The following is a 6,917-nucleotide window of genomic DNA, read 5'->3' on the forward strand; positions in this document are numbered from 1 at the left end:
ATTATTTCAGGTGGTTATTATGAATTGTATTTGGAGAACATAAGGCACCTACCACAGTCCTCTAAAAGTGAAAGTCTAGTTGTCTTGTTTCCTACATCCTCAAAACCTAACTATTAGTGTGGAGCCTCTCTTGAAGGTATTTACTCCTGTTACATGGACTGTCTGGAAAGGACTGGTGGCCCGTCCAGGGTGAACCCTGCCTTTGCCCTTTCTTTTTCTAAAGAGGAGATGTCGATTGGATCACATTACTACCTGTTGGATTACACCATGAAGAATTCTGTCCATTTCTGTGCAATGAATCTCTATAATACATCAAGTTCATATCACTATGAGGAGCATTACAAAATTAATAAATTGGCAATTGTGAAGTGTCTGTTACATGTCCTGCTCATTTTTGCACAGTCACACTAAATCAAACTGGACGCATTTATGGGAAATGTCGTTCTCCGTGAATATTCTACTAGTCAAAGCTAATCTATGCAAAGTGCATAATAGCGAATGTATTAAGGACTAGTTTGCAATTACAAGTCCCTGGTAGCTTCTCAGTCTGAGAAAGTGTTTCCCCAGAAAATTGCAACCAGATGTAATCATTGGGTCAAGAGGGGTCATTCCTGTTTTTATTAAAGGGTTTATTTAGAATAATAAAAGGAGTTGGGTAGAATCATACTTCATCATTCTTGTGCTGCTATTTTTCTTTGGCAGCCAACGCAGCCATAGCAGGTGCTGACATTCCTCCTTCCAACCCTCTTCCACTCTCTCACACACTTCCTCTCCTCCATCTTATTGTTTCCCTTTTAATTGCTGATATAAAAATGGCCAAATGCTGCCCCTTTGATGCGGAGGGACATTCCTGGCGTCTCTCAGATGTCTGTGCTGCTTTGTGGTAACCCAACTCTGGTTGAAAGCATTTTCCTGGGAAAAAGAGGCGGCTCGTAGCGCACGGGGCAGAAGGACACCTGCAGATCTGGTGCAGCGGTGACTACAGATCAGTCCTGGACGTGACTCAATGCTGACCGAAACGCATACACACACTCACACACACACACACACACACACAGACAGACAGACACACATACACCCACAATCCCTTGCATTCACTCAGGAGTGCACTCGTCCACACCGCGCTTACATGTACTTTCCACCCTGTGACTTCCCCCCCGTCCTCCGAGCAGCCTCTCCGGTTTATCCAGCGATGTCCGCACTGATGAGAGGTATATGGTGAAAATGAGGACAGCTGCTCCCATAAACCTTGTCATCAATTTGTCCCAGTCATTAAAATTGGCTGTAATTGGCCTAATTGTGGTCAATCATGGTTGCCAATGGTGCAGAAAAGTATAGGGTATCCCTTTACAAGAACAGTGGATGATGAAGTCACAGCAGGCCGCCCTGCTTCAGAACAATGATTGGTAAGTCTAATCTTTGTCTAATCCTCACCACAAATAAGCCATTTGATCAAAAGGAGGACAAATGATGCACTAATGGAAGACACGCTGAAGCAATATGCAGTCGTCCTACTCATCCTAATACAATTTCTTTTTGAACAATGTCTTACTTTTTACTCTATATATCTACTGAGACCTGAGATAATATACTGTTTAAAGTCAGTATATTATTTGATCAGTCACAAAGCTTCATGACAGGAGCTGAACCACCACAGGATTCCATTCTTAGACCTACACGGCGAGGTCTGCCGAGACAAAACAGTTTCAGGTACTGTGAAACTTGATTCTTCCAGCGGGGCCATCGACTGTCACTCTTAACTGTGAGTTGATTGACTCTCGGAATACTTTTCTCTTCAAACATCACATTTCTTATGCACACAAACACGGACACATCAAGCGTGAGGAGAATATGACAGGCGCCCGTGAGTGACAGCTAGGCATGCTAGAGAGGAGGGGCAGGAGGGCGAAGGGTGTGAGTTTCTCAGGAGGTGTGCTGGGGCAGCTCAGGTCGACCGGGACACATGGCTGCTCTGAGAGGAATTTGTATTAAATTCACCCCCACACCCCCTCCTGAAAATTGTTTCCAGCCCTCGGCCATTGAAATGCTGTCAGATCACCGTTTTTTGTTTTTTTTATTCTGTCTCTTCTCTCCCATCACACACGTCTACGTTCTTCACATTGAGGCTTCGCTCACACCAACAAACGAAAAAAGAGGGTGCGTGTGTGTGTGTGGCTTCCTCTATTGTTATGTATGTGTGCAGGTTTATTCTTGCGCCATCAGAGGTCAAACCTCAGAAATGCAGGAATACGTTTTGTACAGATGAAATCATGTCTCGGGATTTCATGTGTGCTTGTCAGCGGTAATCAATCTCTTTGAAGTGGTGGCCCATCTCATTTGGGAACCAAATAAATGGCCACTTTTCACTGAGCTGCTTGACATCAGGTTAAAGGACTATGGAAAATCGGAAAAAGTATTTATGTCTCTTCGAAAATCCAGAGTTTTTTACAATAATTTGAAGTGACTCACTGTGTTGGCTTCTATTATTTAAGCTTTCTTTGCCACACCAAAACACTTCAGTGAAAAAGGAAGTATTTTCCGGGCAATTTTTAATGTTTGATTTTTAATTCCCAGTCAGGTCCGACTTCACATTTATCAGGACAGCCTCTGAGGATCACAATGCTGCTCCAAAGGAAGCAACAAAGACGAAGCTTCCAAATAGTTCTTGTCCAAGGTCATGGCTGTGAGTCCCAGCTGTGAGCAGTTTGATGGTTGGTTGGGTTCAGACAGCAAAAACAACCTCTTCCCAGCCTGCCGGGCCAAAGGTACAAGGCTATGTGTTTCAGTGAGAAGGTGGGAGAGTGAAGAAATCACCATTCTGGGATGTGGAGATGCTACGAAGGGTTACTCAGGGCAACGGGCCACGCCTGACTGGGGGGCCCAGTCAAGAGGGTGGAGGTCAATCAGAAGCAAATGTCCTCCATCATGATCTTTCCATTGTCGCTTTGTCTCTTTCATGTTTTGTTGTGCCGAAGAGGACTTGATCTGACCCTGGCCGAATCACTCTCACTCCATATCACTCTCAATAACAATCACCATCTAAAAAGGCCATAAGAATTGGCTAAACATTTAAGAGAAGCATCTCGTGTCCCTGCTGCTTTCACATACGCACTCTCGTCTCTGTAATGCAATCCCATTGTTGATTCTGTGATAAGGGCAGTCCAGCTCAAGTTATGGCTCCAAGTATCAAGCAGACATGATGGTATACAGCGTCACTTGTCTTCGAAACTTGAAGTGCACAGAAAAAGAAACTTTCAAATGTGATCTTTTTTTTTGGTATTATTGTTTCCCCTTGCTGTGAAAACATCCAGTCATTGAAGACGCACGGAAAGGGGCCGAATATGTTTCGTGAGATGAGCGAGTCAATAAAGACGTCTCTGATCAGCCGTTCACTTTTATCATTGGGGAAACTCTCGGCGCCGCGAGGCCACGTGTCCTTCACACTTGGACACGATTACGCTATAACAAAAAACTCTCTCCTGGAAAGGAAGTAGCTCAGCCACACACACATACACACATGTCTTACACACCTCAAAGAGTGAAGTTTTAGGAAAACATAACCATCGACACGCACAGAATCACTTATCTCTGGAGGAGAGAGAGATGTTTTTGGCACAGCTCCCTCTAAGCAGTGGGATGTGAGCGGTAAGACATACATCCTGTAGTGACGCCGTTGCACGGCTCCTGAAGGGAAATACCTCAAAGATATCAAACCAGACCAAATGACAAGTAGTGATGTTTTCGGGGCAGTCAAAACGCTGGAAGCAAACGGAAGGACAGCAAAGGTGAAACAATGTAAGAAAGCACATTGCCAAGGGACGTGAGCGATATGAAAAGGGAAGTATAGATTTTGTAAGAGATGAGGAGTGCTGTCAGAGAGGCAGGGATGGGAGCGAAGGCGAGACCGATGGGATGGATGAAGAGGCGCGAGTGGGCTTTCGGGGGAGGAAGAGCTGTGGATAGAGTGAAGGAGTTAGTCCATATACAGTGGATTAAAACCACATGTGTCTGCCTGAGGTGAGCACGCCGCAATGTTGCGCACACATGCAAGGAACGAATGCCGTCACTTGCGCCCAACAGGGGCACCGCACGCTCGTTTCCACGTTTTATTTCCCCCAGCCAACTTTCTCCTGCTCGCAGAGCTCTTAACATGTCATCCCCCACTGCATCTGTCTCACTAAACAAATAAATTAATACAGTGGGGTTGTTTTGGTTTTTTTGTTGTTTTGGTTTTTTATCTGACGCCACCTTTCCTCTTAACTTGGTCTGCTAACACAACAATTCTTGGGCAAGCGTTGCCATGACAAGGAGCTCCTAGGAGAAACCTATGCAGTCGGAGAAGTCATGGGAAGAGGGTAACGAGGAAACCGGATGTCCTGGACCCACTGGAGAACCTGGTATTTGAAGTGCGTCAAACTCAGGAATTTAATTCTCCAGAGATTCTTTTTTGATCACCTTTTCACCTCATCCTTTTCTGAGAGCATGTTCATCAAAACATCGACTTTCAAAGCAACCTCTGTCTTCACCATGCTCTCAGTTATCTTTGCTTGCATCAATGTGTATGTGGTGATGATTTCAGAAGAGGGCGTGATCCCCTGACTTACCCATGTCATCGTCAGTGAAATGTATTTAGGACAGCTGGAACAGTGAGAGGGAGGGTGAGGTGAGAGGAGAGGGGTAGTTGGGAGAAAAGGGGGCGAGACAACCATGCTATGGGAAAGTGTTTTGGGGAAACCAAATTAAGGGGAAGAAAGGCCGGGCACAAAGGCCTTTGAAAGCGGCAGACAGTTCCCTTGACATGTGCCTTAAAAGAGATGCTGCGGCTGATGCCAAGAAGGGGGGGAAAGAGAGAGAGAGAATGGAGAGAGACTGAGGGAGGGAAGGAAGGAAAGATCAAGGAAAAGATGCACTAAAAGTAAGAGGGCAGAGGAAAGTAAGAGCACAGTAGAGTGGGAAAAGAGGCAGCTGAGGGTATGATAGATAAAATGTGTACAGATAAAGGCATCAGTGCCGGTCTGAGGTCGGTGGAACAAAGCATTCAACAGTGTTGTCGGCGTGTCTTTGCACATGCATTAATACGGATACATGTGTGAGAACACTGGAAAGAGATGCAGTCCGACTGAGTAATTGTGCACATGAATGTTTGTGAGGGACAGGAAACAGCTTGGATTTCAATCAACTGTTAAATGGCGCATATCTCCCATTTTGTAATCCATTTCGTGAAGTCTTATTATTTTACGGATTTTGTTTGACCACCACAGAACTCCCACTCCATTCATTGGGAATATACACTGACTCTGCGCACGGGCCTTTGCGGTTTTATTCATAAAAGTAGAGAAATCGGACAAAATTAGCTTTAAGGAAAAGCCAAGTTGAGTCAATTGATTCTTGACCTTAAATTTGTGGTGTGTCTTTGCGGCACATACTTTTCCTTTACAGACAAATCTCCTGCAGTCTGATATTTGATCCAATAAAATGAAAACAAGGCACACTGTGTGATAACAGCACAGGCTGAAAACACAACTCCGCACAACTCAGAATCGGTAAACAACAAACACCCGCTTTTTGTGGCCCGATGTCAACATCGAGATCGCAACGTGTGTTTTCTCATGCAGATCTAAGTTTCTTTGATGAAGGTCGGCCCCTCTCCTCTGTCTCTCCGCTTCTGCCATTGTGTGTCCCCCTGAAATTCACACTAGACTCTCTTACACTCCTTCTCTTCTGCGCACGCACACACACACACACACACACACATATTATTCCTTCCTTGGGGCTGTGTCTGACTCCGGCATGAAATCAATTTCAGAGCCTGCACCCTCCCACCCCTGCTCCGGCGCCCTTTTTCTCTCACCATGAAGCGAGACCGTTGCTGTGCCAGCCTGAGAATAAGCCCCACGAGCACAACCACCACCACCGCCACCACCTTAATGCCCCCATTCCCAGAATCCTTCAGTGCACTGAACTTGTAGTGCCAGGCTCTGATCCTGTCTTCCGATCGAACTTGCGCCACAGTACTCGTACACTTTTGTATTTAGTCTGATTATATGCATATTTTGAATATGAAAATACGGCTCACACGCTCAGTGAAGACCACACACTGTGCAGTAGTATGGCTGTTGTTTATTTCCACCGTGTGAGTGCTGTTTTTAAGAGCTGTATATGGGAAATACCTGTGAAAATAAAGTTTACGGTCAAGGCAATTTAAAGACTTAATCAGGTATATCATAAAAAGATGGCCTTTGATCATCAAAACACACAAGTGAAGCCAAATGGGAGCCCATTAACAAAAAAAATAAATCAAAGCTTAACAGTTTGGAAAAGTGACAACAGCATGAAAAGGTTTAAAATCCCAAAATTGCTATAAAGTGACAAATATTGAATAAGCTGAGAGAGCGATGGACGTGCAGAGGTGCGGCGGCATGGCTTTTATCACCGCCATTCCCTCCACCAACACACACCGTTCGTTCCTAATCCACACTGACAGAGTTATCATCATCTGAGGAGGTGGGGACGAGGGAGAGCTGGAGAGGATCGGTAGAAGCGGGGGACTTTCCTCCACTCTCTCCCCAGCGGCAGTGTGCGTCGAGCGGCTGCAACGGGGGCCACCAAGGCCCCCTTTGTGCCGGTAATCACCAAGTGGTGAGTGATGAAGCAGTGGCCTCCCGCTCTCTGGAGAGGGAACAGGGTTAGGAGCGGAGGAGGAGGAGGAGGTGAAGAGGAGGAGGTGCAGGATCGGAGTGGATGCTGGAATGTTCCCAGAAGAGATGGAGGGCGTAAAGGAGAGCGAGGGAGAGGAGAGAAAAAGAAAGAGGCCATTTGAAGAGATGGCGGCGGAGGGGTAGGAGCATCTGTACTTGTCTCACAGGTGCACTACAGGAGGAATGTGCCTCCCTGGGATGACTCAATAGGGCTTGAAC

The sequence above is a fragment of the Blennius ocellaris genome (genome assembly GCF_963422515.1).
Source record: "Blennius ocellaris genome assembly, chromosome: 21".
NCBI lineage: Eukaryota > Metazoa > Chordata > Actinopteri > Blenniiformes > Blenniidae > Blennius > Blennius ocellaris.